The sequence below is a fragment of the Aptenodytes forsteri genome, unplaced genomic scaffold, assembly GCF_000699145.1.
Source record: "Aptenodytes forsteri isolate BGI_AS27 unplaced genomic scaffold, ASM69914v1 Scaffold166, whole genome shotgun sequence".
NCBI classification, from domain to species: Eukaryota; Metazoa; Chordata; class Aves; order Sphenisciformes; family Spheniscidae; genus Aptenodytes; species Aptenodytes forsteri.
Window position 1 is genome coordinate 5,267,815 of NW_008796110.1, and position 204 is coordinate 5,268,018.

The window sequence follows — 204 nt, forward strand, 5'->3', positions numbered from 1 at the left end:
GCACAGACCCTCTGGAGTTAGCGGTGTTTTGGGTAGGGATCGGGCGGCGGACGTGGCTTAGGTGAGGTACCTAGGGGATTTCTCGGGAGCGCTAGCTCCTTTCAGGGGAAGGGGAACGATTTACTGGAAGAAGGGGGGGATGAGATGCCCGGGAGTGAAGTGTGGCGATGCTCCTCACGACCCGCCCCCCGCCCCCCCCGCGGG